The sequence below is a fragment of the Astyanax mexicanus genome, chromosome 19, assembly GCF_023375975.1.
Source record: "Astyanax mexicanus isolate ESR-SI-001 chromosome 19, AstMex3_surface, whole genome shotgun sequence".
In the NCBI taxonomy this organism is placed as follows: Eukaryota; Metazoa; Chordata; class Actinopteri; order Characiformes; family Acestrorhamphidae; genus Astyanax; species Astyanax mexicanus.
This window is the reverse complement of record NC_064426.1, coordinates 21,841,442-21,864,293: the sequence shown is the minus strand read 5'-3', so window position 1 is coordinate 21,864,293 and position 22,852 is coordinate 21,841,442.

Here is a 22,852-nt window from a genome sequence, read left to right as displayed (position 1 = left end):
CTTTTACCTTTTCATGCTGTTCTTATGTTCTCCTAGTTCTTTTTGGTATAATCAATTTTTAAGCAAGTTTAATTTAAGTGTCGATTTTTACATGTTTGTAAGCTGTATTCTGTAACATCCAAGGCTACTCCCTATTTTTATTTTTTTTGTTTTTGGCAGCCACAGTATTTTGGTTTTCTTAAAGTGGCCTAAAAAATGTTACCTCACCACCCCTAAATTTTTACCCGCAACTGGATTTTCAAACAAAGCCTAAAACCTGGCAACTCTAACCTATGGTCTAATTGGATTAAATGAGTTTAATCGTGATTTCACACCTACAACGTTTGGCCTGGACCTTCTGGCTTTTTTTTGAGATGACTCACAGGCGGATAACATGGTTACGGACTCTGGAACGGACATGACTACGAGAAGTGGGTTAAGCATAGAGGCAGGTGGGATGGTAAGTGGAAAGGAGTTGCTGACCTGTGTGTGTGGGTGGAGCAAGGTCACATCAGTGAGAGGGCTGAGGATACACCAAGGAAAGATGAGGTGCTTGAGTGAAGGAGTGCAGGGGCCCCGCATTGAACAATACTTTGAACAGAATTGTTTGAGTCAGTCAAACCAAATTAGCTCCTGGCCAGGTTCTGATTGAACCATAATTGGGTTTATTGGCAGCATTTGCACCAATGTTGTTGGATGGTTCGGACTTTAGGGCCAATTACAGGAATTTAAGGTAGTTTTTTTCCACCCATTATAAGCTCATTGTTATGTCACATTTATATCTGTCACTGATGTAGCTAAATCTCTAGCAGTTCTTTAAACCAACAATTCTGCTTCTCTCAGTCCAATAATGTACTCATATTCCAATGATGCATCATAGAGGCATGTCTATTAGTCAGTGATCTCTCACCAGGAGGTACACTATCCAGAAGTAACAGCTGACAGACTTTTTTATAGCACTTTTATACCCTCTTGTGGCAAAATCCAGTTTCGAATCAGGCTATTCCTATGGTCTGATCAGATTAAATGAGTCTAATTGTGGTTTCACAAATATGTTGGTTGGTCTGGACCTTCTGCATTTATTTTTTTATTTGGTCCTTACTAAATAAGCTGGTGTGAAACGTGAAAGTGGTGTTCTGGGCCAGAATTTAACTGAACCATGATTGGGTTTGTTTGATGTTTTGGACTTTTGGTCCAATTACAAAAATTCGAGGTAGTTTATCTTCACTCATTAAACAACATAAGAAGAAAGAAAAGAAGAACACATTGTTAGAGTATACAAAAATTCACAGTTATATCTGTGAGTAATGTACCTAGATGTAATGAGTTTAATTTCTTTTTCTCTTTCTTTGTCTTTTTCTCCTTTTTCTCCATTTTCTTTTTGGGAAAAATCTGAATTCTTTTTTTTGTTGGTTTAGAAAAATTAAAATAAAAAATGTACTTTATTTAGATTTACATTAGTTCATTCATGAAGGCACTTCCAACAATAACTTTCTAGAAAGAAATGGAGATAAACAATATATGCACAATAAATGGAAAAGACCTAGATCCTATATCTATCCATTACTTTATCTCACTATCTGTGTTTCTCTCACTCTTACTCTTTTATATCTCCCTACTTTGTTTCTTTCTTTCCTTTCGGTTCCTTATTCTACTATTTATTATACATTTCACCTTCTTTTACCATTTCTCTATATGTCTCACTTTCTCTCTTTCTCTTAAGTTTATCTCAGTCTTAGTCCCCCTTTCTGTTTCTCTATATCTGTCTGTATCTTTTTTTCTTTCTGTTTTGTGATTACATCTTCTTTGTGATTTTTGTCTCTCTCATTTTTTTCCCTATTCTCTTTTTTGTCTTTATTTATGCTTTATCTTTCTATTTCTCTCTCTTTTTTTCTTCATCATATGTGTATTTTGTTCTGCTTCTCTCTCTCATATAATACCCTGCTGAAATAAGGTGAGGTCAGCATTGCAGCCACAATATCAGCTCATCTTCACCCAAACGGCTGCTTCTCTCCTTTTATGATTTGGGGCCACAATCCATTAGGGAGGAATCAGGCGGTGAGCGAGTGATTAGACGTGTTTCTGCTTAAGGCCGAGCGCTTGCGTCTGGGTGAACCGGCGTCTTTTAAATGCGCTGAAGTGTCGAGTTTGACAGACAGAAGATTAATCCTCGCAGCCTCGCAGAATACCGTTTCCAGCTAAGGCTTTCAGAAGGACTAATAGCTATCACTCACAGAGGGAGGACGTCTGCGTGTGTGAGCGCGAGTGTGCGGTAACTTGTTTTTGTACATTTTCAGGACTGTAATGCTTCTGGCTTCGTTTGTAGAATGTTTTGTACAGACAATCTGAAACTCCATGTTTCAGTTTTGTTTTCAGAATTATTAAGCCCTTCCAATAAAAAAATATATTATCCTTTTTGGAAAAAAATCAACAACTTATTTAAAAAAAATGTACTTTATTACTTCAGTAGTTCATTCATGAAGGCATTTCTAATAATAACCTACAATAATAAAGAGAATAACTTTATATCAAAAGGAAGAAATAGATGTATACAGTACAGTATATGTAGAATAAATGGACATGACCTCAACAATATTTAATAAACGCAATATCATCAACTGTGTTTTTTTTTAATGTTTGATCACATATTTAACAATAAACAGTATTTTAGCCAGTCACTCAATAACAAACTATCTTATTTTTTAATTATTAAAAATGTGTTTTCTTTACAAGGGTATAATAGCTTTGTTATGCTGTTCTATAATCATTATGTCAGTGGCATTTATATATCGATATAGCATCCACAAAAAATCGTAATGTTTTTTATTTTTGCCATATTTGGGACCTACTAAAATTGTAGTAAAGTATATTAAGATATATTTTATGTTTTATATATATATTTTCATGCCCAACAAAGTATATTAGAAGTGTGATACTTACAAAAGACAGGAACAAGAAGCATATTGTACTCTAATGTAAATATGTTTAACATACAGTTGTAAAACTATAATACAATTAAATGTATTATAATTTTACTGTAAGCATATTTAAAATATGGGGTTAAATACATGAAATAGTATGTTTAAATGTTCCATTTTAGTAGACTTAAGTACATTTAGCACAATTTAAGTAACTTTTGTACTATTTTTATACTGTAATTAAAGTATAATAAGTACAAAAAAAGGTTGTTCCATTTTAGCACTCTTTAAATATACTGATTAATAATGTGGCTACAAGAACACTTTAGTGCACTATAGCATAATACTGCTTAGTATACTTTAATCTACTTTTTTTTTCACTAGGCTAGATTGACTAAAAAAAAAAATCACCTAAAACACAAGTTACTGGTGGAACTGGAACAGCAAATTTGTTGGACCACCTTGAGCTTGGACGATGGCACACAATCGATTTGGCTCTGTTTTTAGAGTCCAATTTTTATTCTCTCTAGCAAACTGAAGCCATTTTTGGTGTCTTTTAGTCTCACTGATAAGTGCTTTTCTTAAGGCTAAACTACTGTTTTGTAATTTTAATAGTTTCAGAAATTTCCTTAGATGTTTCCTCTGCTTGATGCTCTGATCTGCTTCAGTAATTTCACCCTTCTGAAACAGATTAACATCTTTTTTTTCCACAAACTCAGGATGTGTCTTTCCACATGGTTGTTTAACAAACAAGAAGCTACTCACTGCATCAGTTGTTGCCGGCTGAAACATAATCACCAATGCAGTAATAACCAATGGGAGGCTGCTACCTATTTACTTAGATAAATACAGGTGGTGACCTTTTTTCTATGGCCAGTTATTTTGGGTATATTATCATATGTATATACCTATACAAGATGCATAGATACATTAGGTGTATGTCTGAACCCAAGTCCTGATAAGGCATAAAAACAAGCATGTGTATGTGAATGTATGCAAAGGGGGGGATGTAAAAGGAAGGAGGTTATGCAAACTTAAACAGGTGATTAATACAGGGTCGACCTGTATCTCACAGCAAAGTGTGTGTGTGTGTGTAGGTGTGTGAGTGTGTTTTATGTGCTGATTGATTGTAGAGGGGGGTGAGAGGTTCTGCAGGCTCACTTTGTGATGAATAGGCTGTCAGATGCCCTCCAAGTACCCAAACAAGGCCCAGCGAAACGGTGTTTAAGCGATTATGCCATCGTGTAAATATTAAACGTCCATTAGAGCAGGATTATATCCACCACCACTCCTCCGACTGAGTGGAAGATCGGAGAAAAGACAAATTACACAGATTTCAGAGGGAGAGAGAGAATAAAAGGGGGAAACAAGACAACAGAAAAAGGATAAAAAGAGGGAAGAAAAGGGGAAAGAGTAAAAGTAAAAGTGTGAAAAATAAAAAAAATTAAAAAAAGTAAAAAGTGTGAGATAAAGTAAAAGTGTGAAAAATAAAAGAGTAAAAGAGAGACTGTGATACAAAAAAGTAAAAGAAAAAAGCTTTAAAGGAGAGAAAGAGCGATGAAAATAAGTGCTATGGAAAAAAGGTTGGAGAGAAAAAACGGATTAAGGAAGTGAGTAAAAATGAAAAAAAAAGAAAGAGAGAAGAAGGGATATGATGGAAAGAAAGTGAGGACAGTGACAGGGATAGAGGACACGTGCCAAGTGCGAAAGAGAGGATAGAAAGAGTAAGATAATGTGAGAAATTAAATAAGAAAGTGAAAATGAAAGTAAAAGAGAGATGGTGATAAAAAAAGAAAGCTTTGAAGGAGAGAGAGAGATAGGGAGAGAGTGGAAGAAAAAAAGAGTAAAAATAAGAGTGAGAGGCAAAAAAACAAGTTAGACAGGTAAAAAGTGCAAAAAGAAAGATGGGCAAACTAAGAGAAAAAGATAAGAACTGATGAGATGAGAGACATGAAGGCTGAACTAAAAGAGTGAAAAGGAAGAATAAGATGTAGTGGAAGCAAGACAAAGAAGAGAAAGAAAGAGAAAGTGTAGAAGGACAGGTGTTAAGTATAATTAAAAGAGAGAATAAGAGAAAGAAAGAGGAAACAAAGAGAAACTGCGAAGGAGAAAGAAAGAGAGAGAGAGAGAGAGAGTAAAAAAGGAAGGTGGAAGCAAGACGAGAAGAGAGAGAGATAAATAAGAAAGATGATTAGTGTAAGTGATAGAGAGAGAGAAATAGGAAAATATAAAGGGAGAGAAAAAGAAAGAAAAAAATGAGTGGATGACAAAAAATGGAGAGAAAGTGGAGAAAGGACATTTCTTGAGAAAAACAATAGGGAGCGAGAAAAAGCGAGGTAAAAATATAGTAAAAAGGATGGAATGAGGGAGGGTAAATGAGGAAATAGTAGGAAAGAAGCAACTAAAAAAATAGAAGTAAAGTGGAGAGAATGAGAAAGAGAGGAGTCAGTTTTGAGCGATGCAAAAAAGAAAACTAGTTCAAAAGAGACAAGAGAAAGAAGGAAAGATAGGTTAGAATGAGAGAGAGAGAGAGAGGTTAAGAGAAAGAAAAAATAGAACAAATAAGATAAAAAAAGAGAAAGAGAGCAGTAGAGTAAGATGAAGGACAAGTGTTGAGAGTAAGAGAGATGTACAGAATAGACAGAGAGAGAGAGAGATTGGGGAAAGTTAAGAGAAAGAAAAACAAAGCAAACAAGACAAAAAAAGAACAAGAAAGAGGTGGAATGATAGGAAGGACAGGTGTTGAGAATAATAGGAGAAAATTAATAGAGAAATTTTGCAAAGGAGACAATAGAAAAAAAAGAAAGAGAGAAGTAGATTGAGAGGATGGACAGGTGTTGAGAGTAAGAGAGATAGAGAGACAGAGATATAGAGTCTAAGGTGGAAAAAGAGAGAAAGTGCAAACAAGATAAAAAAAGAAAGAGAGAGGTAGAATGAGAAGAAGGACAGGTGTTGAGAGTAAAAAAATATAGAGAGACAGTGAGAGAAAGAGAGAGGGAGATTGGAGAAAGTTAAAAGAAAGAAAAATAGTGCAAACAAGACGGAAAAAAGAACAAGGGAAGGGTGGAATGATAGGATGGACAGGTGTTGAGAGTAGGAGAGAGAGAGCGAGAAAGAAAGAGAGAGAGAGAAGGGCAGGTGTTGAGTGTAATAGAAAAAAGGACAGGTGCTCAAGGTACGCATTTGTTGTTTCATGTCAGGCTAATGTTTTCCAGTTTATTCTCCACACAGAGCAAATCCTTGACATTAATCACATCTCGAGTGTTCTGGAGAGGTATGTGTGTGTGTGTTTATGTGTGTGTGTGTGTGTGTGTGTGTGTATTTAAGTGTGTGTGTGGTTCTGACTATCCTTGACAGGCAGGGTTTCTTTAACACGGACAGGGTGTGATATCGCATCCCTACTCTCAAATTAGTGGCGTCTAAAAAGCACGGCGTTTTTTGTGTGTGTGTGTGCACGGTGAGTGTGTGTGTGTGTGTGTGTGTGTGTTTGATGAGAGTGTGAAGGAGCTGAGGCATTTGGAGATGATTTGTACGCTGTTGAGTTTAATTCCCTCTCTGTGTATTAATCGATAGCGCAGCATGCAGTGTGAATACATTTGTGTCAGTGAAATGCAGTTCTGAGTATGAGGATGAATTCTTTATACTGGACTATTAGATCCGACAGCAGAGCAAGAGAAGCAGCAATGAGGGATGTCCCTCCTGGTTCAGCTTCTGCTCACATCTGATGCATCATTACGAGCAAAGTTGTGGGAGAGAGTCCGTCTTGGTCAGTCACATGCAATTACTCCTACACTGCTAAGCCAAACAAGATTTGGCTCCTACAGACTACAACACAGAGGCCACACAGTTAACCATCACATAAGACCAGAGGTGGAAAATAACTAATTACATTTACTCACATTACTGTAATTAAGTAGATTAATTAAGTAGAGTAATTTGTAATTTTTAAAGTAGTTTTTACAATAGGTAATTTTACTTTTACTCAAGTTCATTTTGACACAAGTAATTTACTTTGCTACTTTGGAGTTTGGAGTTTTGTTCTCCATGGCAGCGCAGCTGAACTTTTCCCAGCAGTGTTAATTACGGTTAACGAGAGAGACGCTGTGTGAATCAGTTGTGTAGCCTGGGGTCTGGGGAACCGGTGTACTGTCGAGTTATGCTACCCATCGATATGTGCTTCTTTACGGCACTGCGCATGCAGTTTTTTTTTGTATGATTTCATGTTTTTAATGATATTTCCTTAAGATTTTTAGATGGGTACTTTTACTTTAACTTGAGTAGAATTTTAGCAAACTAAAAGTACTTTTACTTAGTTAAAATTTTTCAGTACTTTTTCCACCTCTGTGGAAGTGGGATACAGTGCTACAGACTAGTAGCTCTCCAGCCCAGAGGGTTGTTGAACCCAATTGGAGGACAGTTGATCTCAAAGCAGGTAAATTGCATATATATATATATATATATATATATATATATATATATATATATATATATATATATATATATCCCTTTTGCAGACCCCTGACATAAGATATACGATATAGGTAGGAGAAGGTAGCCCAGGTGAAATGACTACACACTGAAGGTGAGTGTCAGGGGCAGGAGAGTATGGTAGCCTAGCAATGCAAATAGACTGTGCCAGGAGCCAGTGGAAAAGATTTATGAGGATGTATTGCACAAACAAACCCTACATACAGGTCAATGAGTATGATATGAGTTAAGTCAGCATACCTTGCTTATTAACATGGAGCTTTGTCAGAGATGAGTAAATCCAACATTAGTGCAGTTTATACTGTTGAGATTAGCTCTATAGTGGTTTCTGAATAATTCAAACAAATGCCTGAATAATAGCATAATAAAAAGCCTGGGGGTTAAAGAAAGAAGAAGCATTCTTAGTAGTTACCAAAACTTACTCACGTTGTCCCAGCTTCAATTCATCCAGTCTTAAATATCAGGCAGATAAAATGTCACAATATGCAGTGTACAGTTAAAAGATTTACATCCCGTTCGTCTTGTAAGGCACTGCCCCTTTCTTTTTTTTGTTTTGGGAAGGTAGTTCCCCTCTGTTCTTTAGGTTTATTTTTGTCAAGGCACTGCCTCCCTTTCTTTAGGTTTGGGAAGGCACTTACTCTTCTTTTCTTTAGTTTTGGGATAGCATTAACCTCTCCCATTTCTCCATTTTTTAGATATGGAAGAGCATTGATTGTACCTTCTTTAGATTTGGGAGAGCATTAACCGCTCCCATTTTTATTTTTGGGAGAGCATTAACCCTGTATGTTTTAGATCTGGGAGATCATTAACCCCACCCATTGTTAGGTTTGGGAAAGCATTAACCCTCCATTTTTTAGATCTGGGAGAGCATTGACCCTCCCTTCTTTAGTTTTGGGAGAGAATTAACCCCTCCCATTTTTAGGTTTGGGAGAGCAGTAACCCTACATTTTTTAGATCTGGGAGAGCATTGTCTCTCCCTTCTTTAGTTTTGGGAGAGAATTACCCCTCCTTCCATTTTTAGTTTTGAGAGAGCATTAACCCTCCATTTTTTAGGTTGACCTTAGTGTTGACTCTCCTTATTTTCGGTTTGGGAAGGAATTGCCACTCATTTCTTTTGGTTTGGGAGAACATTGACTTTCCCTTCTTTAGGTTTGGGAAAGGACTGGCCCTTCCTTCTTTGGGTTTGGGATAGTGTTCATACTCTCTTCTTTAGATTTGGGAGAGCATTGTACCTCTGTTCTGTAAGTTTGGGAAGCCATTGACCCTCTATTCTTTAGTGAAGGTGTTGCAACTCCCTTCTTTATTTTGTGAAGAAGTTGCTCCTCCCTTCTTTAGGTTTGGGAAGGTGTTTGTCCCTTTAGTTTTGGGAATGTATTGCCTCTTCCTCTATTAGGTTTGGGGAGGGATTCGCCCCTCTCTACTTTAGGTGTGGGTATATATTGCTTCTCTCTCTGTTAGATTTGGGAAGGCATTTGCTTCTCCGTACTTTAGTTTTTTTTAAGGCTGTGCACCTCCCTACTTTACGTTAAGGCTTTTTCTACCTTTTTGGTTTTGTCAAGACACTTATTTTCACTTCTTTGGCTTTGGATAGTATTGATCCTTACATCTTTGAATTTGGGAAGGAATGGCCCCTTCCTTCTTTAGATTTGGGAAGGAATTCCCCCTTTTTCTTTAGGTTTTGTAAAGTATTGACCCTCTGAACTTTGCTCCTTTCTTTTTTATGTTTGTGAAAGCTGTGCTCCTCCTTACTTTAGGTTTGGGAAGGTGTTGACCTTTCATACCAAACTTTTGGAAAGGGGTTTCAGAAATAATTTCTCTTTTTTACTTTAGTTTGAGAAGGTGTTTCCATCCATTCTTTTTTTTGGGAAGGTGTTTCCCATCTCTTTTTTGGGTTTTGTATGGAATTGCACACACTGCATGGTAAATATGTTTTTAAATAGATTTCTCTGTATATTTAATAAGATTAAGAGTTTTGTGAGAACAGCTTTTTCCAACATTTAACTTAAATGTCTGCACACACAGAACTTCAACATAGAACAATCAAAGACAAATAAGGCTGCATAAAGGAATCTTGGCTGATTGCATACGTCTTCAGAGCTCTGTGTTAGCGAGTGCATGTTTTTAATGAGTCTTAATTTTTAAACAGGTCCATCATGAAAAATTCATCATCTATCTTGTTACCCAAAAAAAATCAGATGCTTCAGACGCTTAGCCATCTTGTTAAATATTATGCAAATGTATTCAAATACAGTTATTTTCCAGCACATGTTGATAAGGACATATGAAATCGGGGTCATTTTACACATTTTCACTTGAAGACAGAAAGAAACGAATCAAATATAAATAAAACTTAAGTACAGATCCGTCTCACTCTCTCTCTCACACACACATAGAGGAGAATCAGCTCCACATCCTTATAACCAGAGTATGAATCAAACCCGCTCCACAGGGATGAATATTGTTTTTTTCTCTTTCATAGAATGAAAACAGCTCGCTAGCTTTATTTTGCCAACTCATGTTGTTTGTGCAGTTTATTTGTCATATTTGGGACAAACACTCTTTCTTCCTACTCTCCTCTGCCTGCACCCCCCATGTCTCTCTCTTTCTCCATTTATCTTTCAAATCTCCCCTTTATCTCCCCCCACTCTCTCTTCCTCGGTGGATTTTCCTGTGGCCGTTTTGGCAACGCTACTCAGCCAACTTCCCTGCGCATTATCGGCGTGTTTTCTGTGCTCCTTTCAGTTGGGCTGGTTAGCATGACATTGTTTCCTTCCTCACAATCTCGTTCCTTTGTTCTGCTGTCAGAGCGGCACCTCTGGATTTGTCTTGCAGACAGCTCCATTGTGCCGGGTTGACTATTATACCCACAAATACAATAAAGCCCCCTCAGCGTTTATGATGTAAATCCAGGACACGAGAGAGTCTAAGCAAAGATGCGTCACATCCTAGAAGTAATTTATTTCTAATGCACGAGCATATACTTACACCCAAACAAATGTTTCTTATCCCACAAAAAAACCTGAACTGCCATGGAGTCAGTGTTCCAATAGAACAAAAAAAGAACTTGTAATAAACCTGTACTGCAAGTGGTAGAACCCACAACATTGGGAGACTACCCTACCAGATATCTCCATCCTCCAAACATCCTCTAAACATTCTGAGCCCCCTGCCCAAGACCACTGAGTCTCCAGTTCTGTCCAAAATCTTTCAAGTTTCCAGATCAGCCCTAGGCTTCTAAACCTTCTTCTACCTTGCCCAAGGCTTCAGAAATGTCTGCCCTCTTGGTAACTACTGGATCTCAAGCCCTCTCCACAGTCTCTCTGTTTCCTGCCCTGTCCCAAGTTTCAAGGTCTCCAGTTCTGCCCAAAATCTTTCAAGTCTCCAGCTCTTCCCAAGGCTTCTGAACCTCCTGCCTTGCCCAAGGCTTCAGACCCTTCTGCCTTCTGCAGTGGTTTGTGACCATTGGGTCTCCAGCTCTCCCCACAGCCTCTATGTTTCCTGCCCTGTTACAAGTTTTAAGGTCTCCTGACTTTCCAAAAACCTCCAGATCTTCAGCTCTACCCAAATCTACAGTCCTGCCCAACATTTTTGAACCTCCTGCCTTGTCTGTGATCACTGGATCTCCAGTCCTCTCCACAGACTCTAGGTTTCCTGCCTTGTCCCAAGTTCCTAGGTCTTCAGTTCTGCCCAAATTCTTCGAAGTCTCCAGCTCTGCCCAAAGCTTCTGAACATCCTGCCTTTCACAAGGCTTCAGAAATTTCTGCCCTGTTTGTGACCACTCTGTCTTCCAGCTCTCCCCACAGCCTCTACTTTTACTTCTCTGTCCCAAGTTTTATATTCTCCTGACCTGTCCAATGCCTCCAATTTTAGTGCATTACCCAAAGTTTCTAAGTCTCCAGCCCTGTCCATGACTTTAGAGAGCCCTACAGTGTTTGTGGCCACCATATCTGCAACCTTCCCCAAGGCCTCCAAGACTCCTGCGCTGCCTAAGTCCTCAGCTATGCCCAAAGCTCAAGGCTCTTCAGTCTTCTGTAATGTCTTGGTTCTTAAAGTCTTGGTTCTTTATTGCTTTAAGAATCTTCCAAATTTCCATCTCTGCCTACCCCAAGGTCTCCAAGTCTCCAGCCCTGCTCAAAGCTTTTCAGCCTCTTGCCTTCTGTGACCTCTAGGTGTCTCACTTTGTTCACTTTGTATCACTGTCACAATCTTCCAAGTTTCCATCTCTGCCCAAGGCTTCAAAGTGTCATTTCCTCTCTGTAACCGCCAGATCTCCAGCTTTTTCCACGGTCTCTAAGGCTTCAGCCCTGCCCCAGACTTTTGATCTTTCTGCCCTTTGTGACCTCCATTTGTTCTAACTCAGGGTATCAAATCTGTCACCATTGAGCAACATTGGCTGCAGCTTTTCTTTCTAAACAACCAGCAGCACTCCTGATTCCATTTCTTAATCAATTGGTTAGTCTTTAAACAATTGATGAAATGCTTTTGCTTGGCTGGAATGAAAACCTGCAATCACCTCAAGCATTGCTGGAAGCTTCCAAAAATCTTCACCCCTGTACAAGGTTTCAAGCCTTTTGCCTTGCCCAATAAGTCTTTAGAGCATCCAACCTTGTTCATGATATCTTGGTCCTCTGCACTGCTTAAGTTTTAAACCTGCCCTTAAGGTTCTGCACAGTGGTGTGGAGTGTGCTGCTACATCAATGCCTGCCCTCATATAAACTCCTGTGTCTTTGATTGTCTTTGGAAGGTCTCTGGGTTTTTTCTCCTGTTCATGAACCATGCCTTTTTTGGTGGTCTTCCCTGTCCTGACATTTTGCTTTGTTTCTTGGACTTTCTGAATATGGATTTGCTTTTGTTGTATCTACTTGCCTGTTCTATAACCCCTGCCTGTGCCTCTAACGATGAGCTTCATACTGACCCCAGTAAAGTCACTATGCTCTTACAGCCTGTCACTCCCTCTGGGCATTCAAACTATAAGAGTAGGGAAACATAGACACCTCTATGCAAGCAGATGGTGGTGTTTACTTCTTCTACGCACTTCTACGAATAGAGTATGATAAATATGATACAAGAGGTGGTACAAGGAACATGGGTGTCAAATTTGGCCCCTGGCTGCCTTGCTTGGGATCCTCTCTGATTATTCCTCTCTGTTCCTTCCTTCTGCCTCCTTCTCTCCTGTCATCTGGTTTACTCTGATGGTTTGCACCTCAACCCCCACCCCACACTCTACACACACACACTCATCCTTTCTTCATAAGAAATATAATCCCATTGATCAGAAATCCAATGAGACAGTAAACACACCACCGTTCAATACTAGAGTGGTGGCCTTACACAGAGGCCTGTGTCTGTGTGTGTGTAGGAAAGAGAGAGAGAGAGAGAGAAAGAAGAGATAGACTGAGGGACAGAGAGAGCTAGAGCTAGATCAACACTCCTGAGTGGCTTATAAACATTTAGCAGTTTTTTTTTTAGATCACCTATAAAATCTCAAAGTTGGAAGAACGTCAGCAAAAAGTGTGGTTGCTGGCTCTGTCACTGGCTTGGTTGTTTTGTGTAAAAGTCTGAAAGATGTGATACAAGAGCTGATCGAGTGATCGTTGATGACTTAGGCCCTAATTTATTGATCTACAGGCGAACCCTCAACCGTGCATGGCACAATTGAATTTAGGGCATGTCAGTGTGTCTTTGCTATATATCGTAACAATGGTAAAAGTATGCCTTGCGCAACTCGCGCAAAACGCATGCACTTATTCTTTTAATTAATCATGGGTGTGTTTGGACGTAATGGGAAATAAACCAATCAGCATTTCAAGGATTCAAGGATTCAAGGAGATTTTATTGTCATTTGCATCTTATGTGGTACATGAGGTGGAACGAAATTGTGATCTCACGATCCAGTTTACACCCAGGAGCTGTTATTAAATAGATATATAGATAAAAGTACAATAAAGGAATACAATAAAAATAGAATATACAAAATAGTTAAAGATAAATACCCCAAATGAAATAAATAGAAAGAGTAGACAGGTTGCAACAACAAGTCCAGAGTGCAAATGTGCTATAGCAGCATGAAATGAATTAGAGCAGTAGAAAATAAAGTGTCTCAGTGCGGGTAAAGTGACCGTGTTTGTGCAGTAATTGTCCTTGTGTGTCAGTGCAGTGTGTTGTTAAGTGGAGTTTAAGAGTCTTACAGCTTCCAGAATGAAGCTGTTTCTCAGTCTGGTTGTTTTGCACTTGATGCTCCGCAGCCTCCGTCCTGAGGGAAGCGGGACAAAAAGTGCATGTGCTGGGTGGGTGGGATCCTTCCTGATGCAGGTGGCCCTCTTCCTGCATCTGGAGGTGTAGATGTCCATGGTGCTGGGGAAGCTGACTCCAACAATCCTCTGTGCAGCCTTCACCACCCTCTGCAGAGCTTTCCTGTCTGCAGCAGAGCAGCTTCCATGCCACACGTTGATGCTGGAGCACACGACGCTCTCCACCACACATCTGTAGAAGGAGGTGAGGACTGCGCTCCCTAGTCCAGCTCGTCTCAGCCTCCTGAGGAAGTAGAGCCGCTGATGTGCCTTCCTGACCAGAGTGGAGGTGTTGTTGCTCCAGGTGAGGTTGCTGCTCAGGTGCACCCCTAAGTACCTGTAGCTGTCGACCACTTCCACCGCAGATCCTCCATTTCACTTGCCATTCCCATTAAAAGCCAGGTGTGCTCTGACTTTGGCAGCTTTGGCAAACTACGTACAAGGTCTGCAGGCCCAGCTGAAATATCTGTGGGCAAATGTGCTGCAGGATGCCATACAGAACCTGTATCTCACCTTGTATGTAGGATCCAATCCAATCCAAACCAACTTTATTTATATAGAACTTTAACACTTTCAAAAAAGACAAAGAGCTGTACATAAAATAAAGTAAATTGCAATATCAGAATGAGATCTAAACAAAAAAATCTAGATCTCAAAAGCTTGGGAGAAGAGGTGGGTTTTAAGAAGTGATTTAAAAATAGACAGTGTGGAGGCCTGACTAATGTGCAGGGGCAAACTGTTCCATAACCTAGGGGCCGCTACAGCGAAGGCACGGCCCCCTCTAAGCTTATATTTTGTTTTGGGGGCAATCAGGAGAAGTCGATTAGCTGACCTGAGCAAGCGGGTGGGCTTTTAAGTGTGTAGCAGTTCCGAAAAGTAGGACTATTTAGGGATTTAAAAGTGAATAACAGAATTTTAAAATGAAACCTAAAATATATGGGCAGCCAGTGAAGTGAAGCTAAAATGGGGGAAATATTTTTACGTGTGCCAGTAAAGAGCCGTGCTGCTGCATTTTGTACAGATTGTAACCGAACAAGAGAGGACCCACTAACCCCCATGTAAAGTGAGTTACAGTAATCCAGTCGAGTGGTAACAAAGACATAGATTAGGGTCTCAAAATGTTGTTTCAGAAAAACAGGCTTGATTTTTAGATAAAAGCTTTATTTGACCACTGCTTTGATGTGACTGTCCAACTTGAGTTCTGATAGGATAGGGTGCCCAACAGGGTACACCTAATAAACCTATGTACTATGTCTATGCAATTATCTATATATAATAGATTTAATAGTACCAGGGTGGGTATAGATCCCTTCCCTCGCTCAGGAGTGCCAGGAAATGTGTGTGTGTGTGTGTGTGTGTGTGTGTGTGTGTGGCATATGCATGTGTGTGTGGAGTGACGGGCCGTGGCCTTAAAGAGAGTTCCAGTGTTATATTGCTCCTAAATCACGAGCTGACACCTTCAAAGGGCACCATGCGACCCAGGGCTTTTACTTAATCTCTGTCACCAGACACACTCTCTCCATCTGTGTGTGTGTGTGTGTGTGTGTGTGTGTGTGTGAGTGTGTGTGTGACAGTAGGTTGTTTATATGTAAATAATTTACGAACAAAAAGAACATGCTTTATAACAGAGTTAGCAGAAGCCACATTTAACCATAAAGCATTGCTGGAGAAATTGATCAGTGGTATTTGATTGGTTAATTTATTTACTGTATAAATTTATGTTATTTATTTGTAAAGGTAATTTAAAAACAGATTTAATTAATACAGAGTTTTAATAGATATATTTATTCTCATTACTATATAATTTAATGACTATTATTTATACTCCTTATTACAATTATTATTCCAGTTAACAATCATTACTGAACCACTTTATGACCAAGTTAATAAGCACTATTTTACCACTTAATTACTGTCATTGTACCAGTTTCCAATGATTACTTAACCACATCATGACCATTAGTATACTTGTTAAGCCACATTATTACCATTACTATACCTGTTTTCAAGTCATATTTAATCACACTTTCCACTGCTAATGGTTAATTTTCTAGTTAAGTTCAATTAACTTTCTATTAGTTTCAGATTAATGTTCCAGTAAATTTCTGTCTATTTACTAACACAGCTAAAAAATAATAATTGCATTACCAAGCCACTTAATTACCATTTCTTTATTTACCATTTAATTGCCATTACTTTACATAACTATAATCTAAGTTATTGCCAACTAAGGTTACTGCAGCATTTAATATCATGCTATTGACATTAGTTATTGCCAAATGAATGTTATGAACTGATATTTAATAACATTTGGTTCTATAAAATAGGCAGCTATTACTGATATGTGTAGTGCTGCTAAAAGTGTTAAGAGGTAAATTTGCATGGGACACTTTCTTCTGCTGTTTCTGTCATTCCCTCATTATCTCAGACTGTCTTACCACGCACACACACACACACACACACACACACACACGCACACACTGTTTTTCAGTTAGTCTGTTTTCATAAAGGTACCATACACGTACTTTGGATCGCAATTGTGTTTTTTGTGTTCATGTATATTTGTGTGTGTGTGTGTGTGTGTGTGTGTGTGTGTGTGTACAGACTGCAGAATGAATGTGTGGTCTTTGTCTCATTGTTTCTACAGCGTGCACCGCTGGTCCCGCACTTCCTGGCCTTCTCCTCGCAGAAGCTTCGCCAAAGCACACAGAAATAAAGCTGGAGTGACAGTGTGCAGATACAGCCTCTACACACACACACACTGCAGAGTAACCTGTCACACACACAAACACACACACACACACACACACACACATTCACATCTGTAAAAAAGAAAAAGCAAAACTTTTTTTGTCAAGTTAAATGAAATAAGTCTGTCTGGCCACTTTATTATAAACACCAACCTGAGCCTCCACTTACTGGCTAGTTTATTAGAAACACCAAGTAAACTTCATATATGACCACTTTATTAGAAACACATACCTCCTACATTTACTTACTGGCCACTTTATTAGAAACACATACCTCCTACATTTACTTACTGGCCACTTTATTAGAAACACATACCTCTACATTCTTATACTGGCCACTTTATCAGAAACACACACCTTGTACATTTAATTCCTGTTCACTTTATTAGAAACACCAACCTTCTGAATCCACTTACTGGCCAGTTTATTAGAAACACTTACCTAGTACATTTACTCACTGGCCACTTTATTAGAAATGATCACCTTTCGTTGGGTGTGTCAAGGGTGGTCAGGAGGAGGAGTACAGGAGAAAGATGGATGACTTTGTCGCATGGTGCCGACTGAACCAACTGCAGTTGAACATATCCAAGACCAAGGAGATGGTGGTGGACTTCCATAGGTCTGGACTACCCTTACAGCCAGTCTCCATCGAGGGGGTTGATGTGGAGACAGTAAAGACCTACAAGTACCTTGGTCTGCAGCTGGACAACAAACTGGATTGGTCAACAAATACAGACACCCTGTACAGGAAGGGACAGAGCCGGCTCTATTTTCTGAGGAGACTGCGGTCCTTTAACATCTGTAAGAAGCTTTTGCAGATGTTCTACCAATCAATCATGGCCAGCATTCTCTTCTACGCTGTGGTGTGCTGGGGAGGCAACATGAAGAGGAGAGATGCATCACGGCTGGACAAGCTGGTCAGGAGGGCCGGGGCAGTGGTTGGAGTGGAGCTGGACTCTCTGGTTACAATAGCTGAGAGAAGGACTTTGGATAAACTGTTTTCTGTTTTCCACCATCATGAAGCAGAGGAGTGTGTTCAGTGGCAGACTGCTGTCACAGAGCTGCACAACAGACAGACTCAGAAGATCCTTCATTCCGAGAGCCATCAGACTCTTTAACTCCTCCCATCGGGGACGGGATGCTGCTGCCGACTGAGTTTAAAGTGGACACTGATTTAGATATACACAACAGGTGCCTCTAGTAAAGAGAATGTGAATATGTGAATACCCAATCATGAGTAAAGTGTACTTGAATGTAAGTGAGGTTGGGGAAGTGTTAATGTAAATAATTAAGTATTCACATATTCACATTCTCTTTACTAGAGGCACCTGTTGTTTATATCTAAATCAGTGTCCACTTTAATAGAAACATCTAAGCATTCACTCACTGGCCACTTTATTAGGAATACTAAGCTGCACTATTTTAAAGTGTGGATTAGATAAACTGGGTGTCCAGGCCGAACAGTAGCGAATCAGAGCTTTGAGATTGCGGTTTTATGGAAGTGAATGGTGAGAGTACAGACACTGCACTACTAACCTTTACCTGCATTCATTTCAGAGGCTTTTAGAGCAGGGTGTCGGGGGTGAGGAAGATTAGAATCACATTTATTCCTGTTTACTCAGAAAGGTTGCTGAAAAAGGCAGGCATGTAGATAAGCGAGTGCACTGCCGCGCGAGCCTGGGCCGGCGAAAGCGTCTCAGCGGGAAGCGTGTGATCGATAAACAGCCGTTCCCCAAATCCGGCACACGCTCGCAGGGGTGATGGTCCACTGCTGCCTCTCTGGAGGGTGTAGAGGTGAATTTGGGTTCAGGAGATGTTTTATTATTATTTTTTTTCTTTAAGGATCAAACGACAGACTGAGCGAACATTCTGACCTCCTTTCTCCCGAGAGGCCACCACCCATTACCATACCAGCGCTGGAATAGTGATCAGGAGCTCTGAGCCTCAGACGCTGGACACGGTATTATACCTAATTCTAGACAGGCAATAACAAGAGGCCCATTTAGTGCGCAGGAGGACCAATTATGTAGCTTTTAGTCTCCGGTCAGGCTTTAATCTGTACCCTGTCCAAGATCCACGCTCTAATGCACTTTTTGTTTCTCGTTTATTAACACACACTCTGCATTAGTCTTTCAGCAGTGGTCCATTTCTGCCCTCAGAGACAATCTATGCTGATTGTTTTTGGATACTACTGGACCACTCTTATCATAGGTGTGTGTTACTAATAATGTAGAATAACAAGTGGCCAGTGAGTGAATGTACAAGGTAGGTGTTTATAAAAAGTAGAGAGTTATTGGAATAAGAGGTAGATGTTTCTTATTAAGTGACCAGTAAGTGGACCTTTAGTATAGGTGTTTCTTTTTTTTCTTTTCCCCTTTTTTATCTCGCATTTCTTCTCAATTTAGCTATGCTGATTATTCCTTGCACATCCCCAATGAATAGTAATACCAGGATGATGTTGAGGTGATGTCAGCCACCACCTTTTTTCAAGTTACTGCTGGTGCAGCATTAACGAGAAACCAGTGCGCTCAGAGGAAAGTGCAACAACAACCCAGCTCTGATACATCAGGTCACAGACGCTTTGGGAGTGATTTGGGGAAAAGAGCGCTATCTACCCACCCAAAGAAAGAACATGGCCAATTGTGCTCTCTCAGACTCTGGCTGCTGATGGCAAGCAGCATGACCAGGATTCAAACCGCTGAACCTTCTGAGCATAGTGACAGTGCCTTAGTCCATTGGACCACTTGGAGCCCCCAGTGTAGGTGTGTCAAATAAAGTGGTCAGTGAATGGAAGCACCTTCAGTATAGGCGTTTCTGTAAAAGTGACCAGTAAAAGGACCTCAACACTAATGTCTCCTTTAAAGTGTGCAGTTAGAGGACCTTCCTGGTAGGTGTTTCTTAGGGTGTTTTCACACCAGCACTGTTTAGTCCGGTTAAAACGAACTCTGGTCTGTTTGTAACTTTAGTGCGGTTCGAGAGCAGTTTAATCTGATATATCAGCCAGATATTGCTAATTACCACAGCTATGAATAAACGTTGTGTCCATACATGAGCGGTCTGTGCTGCGTTCGCTGCTCACAGCCGCATGACTCGGTTTACTATGTAAACATCTGCGCTGCACTAAGGAACACTGTGTTTAAAAGCGCAGAGTTTCAGCTTTCAGTGTTAAAGCACAGATATTCGCGCTGGAACACAGAATCTTCTTGTTATATTTACTTTTTGCGTATATGTATATTTACTCCCACGCCAGACAGCTCTAACCAATCAGAGCTGGTGCGCATTTTGGTGCGTTTACATTTATGTCTGTGTGAAACCAGACCAAACAGAGGGAGAAAACGCTCAGAGTCACACACAATCTGTTTTCAAACGGCCCGAGAAAACAAAGATCATTTGATGTGGTGTAACTTTCATAAAGAGTGATGTCACTCATAAGGAATCCAGATGTACACAAAGCTCTGCGACTGCGATTGTCGAACACATAGACAAATGGCGCTCATCTCCGCTGACCCCAAAAACGGAAAATGAAATCCCACACCCTATCAGTAAATAAATCAATCAAAATGTAATTCCGACATGCACACAGTGACCTTCAGTGTGGCGGCTTATAAAAACAGCCATGTGAATTTCATTTAGGGGCTCCTACACTCTGTCCTCTGAAAGCAATAAGGAGTAATTGGGCCTGGCACTCACTCACAGCAAATCATCTTTGTCTTCTTCAGCGCGAGTCGCGTAGCTGTCACAAACGGACGAGGGGGAGAAAAATGCTCCCTCCCTCTCGCTCATCTTCTCTATGTCTCTTTCCCACTGTGTTTATTGCTCTCTTGCTCTTCTTCTTCTTCTTCACTCTCTCTCTCTCTCCAGTGCGCAATTATCCTATTACTTGAGCTGCGCAGGCTAATTGACTCTGCATAAGTGAAAATGAGAATTGGTTTCTAGTCAAACACTATAGTTGTTAAGCACATGACAAACGCTCTCGGCTCTTGGCTAGCTGTCGCTCACTCTGCTGCACACCTCCAGCCCCGGGGGCAAATGTTAAGCTCCATGGCCCCAATTAATGTCTCTTCAGGGGGCAGAGGTATCATCAGGAGTGTGTGCTCATTAAAACGTAAGGGTTCTTAAGATATATTTACGCACTCGGCCTATTGGCGCGTTTCCCTGCTGCTTCCGTTCACAACCTGGCGCGAGTGTACAGACTCCAGAGTCCAGTGTCCACTCTATTAGTATAGAGTTTATCTAAGATTTTTCTAAATCTAAACAGTGTTTATCGAGGGGCCAAGTATTATTTTACCAGTCACACCAAATTTATATTACACAGTAAAATACACTGTCTGGCCACAAAAAAGTCACCACCCAAAAAAAAAATATTAGCTTTGATTGCAGCACGCATTCTTTGTGGCATTGTTTCGATAAGCTTCTGCAATGTCACGAGATTTATTTCAATCCAGTGTTGCATTAATTTTTTACCAAGATTTCGCTGCACAAAGCAGCACTTCTCCAGCACATCCCAAAGATCCTCAATGAGGTTAAGGTCTGGATGCTGTGGTGAACAATTTATGTGTGAAAATGATGATTTCAAAATCCACTGGTGGAATAACCTGATCTATATTCAGTATATTCAGGCCAGCTGACCTCATTCTTTTAGTACATACTGTTGCTGATCCAAGACCTGCAGACCAACTGCAGCATCAACCACAAATCATTTGCTTAGTTAAATCATGGTGGCTACAATTTTTTTTTGGCCAGGCAGTTAGCTGCTAATGCCGCCCAATTGCGATACTTTGAGGAAGACAGGGTGATATTAGCTAGGGGTTCATCCTACATAGCTTGTTTTAACATGGTAAACATGCAGGCTATAGTCTGATATACTCACTAGTGAAGAACTAGTGCTTAGCACAGTTTACAGGTAATGCTAATGCTGCTCCAGCCATGCTAGCTGGATACAGGCCGATAATACTCACCTCTGAACGGCAAAAGGGGTTAGTGGCTAATGCTAATACTGCTCCAGCCTCGGTGCTGGAGAACTAAACTGAAACTCCTATATAACGCTGTTCTACAGCCGAGTGGTTTTACTGCTTCTTAATACCTGACTGGTAAAATTCCTGTATAAGGTGCACCCGATTAAAAGGCGCATTGATGATTTTTGGGAAAAATTAAAGGATTTTAAGTGCTCCTTATAGTGCAAATAATACTCCACCATCAATATTCTTATGTTTTCAACTCATAAACATTCTATTCTAACCATTTTTGAAAACATATCTTAGGTGTGAATATGTTTAAAGTCTATACATTCAAAAATAAGTAAAAAAAAGCGGGCGTTTGGTAAAATTTTGACCAAAACATGATAAATTCCAGGAAAATATAACAATTCTGCTTCCTTTTACATTTTAAATGATTATATTTTTGAGCAGCCGTGTAAAAGAGATCAGGGCATGTGTCTGTCTGATATACAGTAATTACTGTGTTATAAGACCTGAAAGAGGTACTGACAAAAAGAGAGAAAAAAAACACACCAAAACAGCCTAGAGTTCAAAGGGTTTATTGTTATAGTTTTAGTACAGTTAAGTACACTTAGCACAATTTAAGTAAGACTTGTGCTATTTGTATATTGTAATTAAAGTATAATAAGTACGAAAAAAAAAGTTTTTTCCATTTTAGCACTCTTTAAATATACTGATTAATAATGTGGCTACAGAAACACTTTAGTGCACTATAGCATAACAATGCTTAGTATAATTTAATCTACTTTTTTTAACTAGGGCTGTGAGGGAGTTTTTTTGGTTGGTACTGTTGGTACTATCACTGTGGTGCTTACTCATAAGAGGCTTAGACTTGTATCACTGTAAAGTAAGCTCTGTAAAGCTGCTTTGTGACCACATTTGTTGTAAAAAGTGCTATAAAAACACTGTGAATTTGAATTGAATAGTTAGACCAGTTATAACTGTCGTCCAGAGATGCAGCAATGTGGAACGTATTGATGGTGACACACACCTGCTTCTCCTGAATCCGGTGCTGCCGTTCCTTTTCCACTTGATCGGTCTTCTCTCAGTTCTTTGATGCCTGCCAAACACATCAGCCAAATGCATCTCTCCAACACGCCCCCGGTGCTACAACCGGCCGGCCTCAGACTCTGAGAACCCTGAAGTGGCGGTCAAATGAAGATGAGTTTACGTGATCAAAAGGCTGATTGAAATGGACCAAAAATCAGCATGAAAAACGTCACGTCCGGGCGCGGCTGAGAGGATTAGCTTCTAAAACCGCGAGAGTAGGCTGAGCACTCTCACAACAATGAGGCAAAAAGAGAGAGAGAGAGAAAGAGAGACACATGTGGCCCTGTGTGCCTGGCAATACGAAATGTCAAGCGCACTTGAAATAAGTATCATGTACACAAACGCAGACCAAATACACACACACACATACACTCACACAG